The 771-nt window shown below is 35.3% G+C and overlaps 1 long non-coding RNA gene across 1 annotated transcript in view; it reads right to left on the minus strand.

Moving 5' to 3' along the window:
• Positions 1-212: 212 nt before the first annotated feature.
• LOC128249902 (uncharacterized) overlaps positions 213-771 on the minus strand; it is a 14,078-nt gene continuing 13,519 nt past the window's right edge. Inside the window, exon 3 of the long non-coding RNA XR_008266052.1 lies at positions 213-646. This is a non-coding gene — a long non-coding RNA (uncharacterized LOC128249902). The remainder of the gene's footprint in view (positions 647-771) is intronic.

Below are 771 nucleotides of genomic sequence, written 5' to 3' on the forward strand. Positions count from 1 at the left end.
TACTGTATTAACTAATGAAAAAAAAAAAATCAATTGCGTAATCCTAGATACTCGTAAAAAATACGAAGTGGTCACGGCTGGAACGCTTTTGGCAAATTAGTCTTCTCGATCAGAACTGATTTGAGTTAAACAACATATAACAAGAGCAGCAGCAACAACAATAACAAAACAACAACAACAACAATAACAAAACAACAACAACAAAAACAACTGTGGTTTCCATTCCGTTTTATATAGTCGAGCCTGACATTTGACATCGGCGCAGCACAGGCATAGCTACTTGGATTGGAACATAAATTTGGTGAGAAGAGAACTGTCGTATAAATTTGTTCAAGACTTACTAGACATTTACTTATTCGGTGCTGGAAAACTGAAACGCAATGTCAGCTACGACAAGATTAAAAGGTAAACCGTTAAGTAACCCTATAAATATTGCAAAACATTTTGTCCAGCGTTCTTCCGCTTCTGCAATGCGCCATACCATAATAATCATTTTTAACATTAGCTAAGACTAACGTTTCTTGAGGAAGGAGAATAGTTGATTGAAATTTATTCTTTAATTTACAGCTAGAACCCTTTCTTTCTTCCTCTCTTGCTCTCTTTCTTTCTTTCTTTCTTTCTTCATTTATTTATTTTTTGTTCGATCCTGGATGGATGAAAGGCAAAATTTAGCTCGGCGGTGACATTTCAACTCAGAACGTAAAGGAATATAACTAAATACTGCAAATTATTTTGTCCGTTGCTTTACGGATTCTTCCGGCACATAGGAAT

This window comes from Octopus bimaculoides, chromosome 1, assembly GCF_001194135.2.
Source record: "Octopus bimaculoides isolate UCB-OBI-ISO-001 chromosome 1, ASM119413v2, whole genome shotgun sequence".
Classification (NCBI taxonomy): Eukaryota; Metazoa; Mollusca; class Cephalopoda; order Octopoda; family Octopodidae; genus Octopus; species Octopus bimaculoides.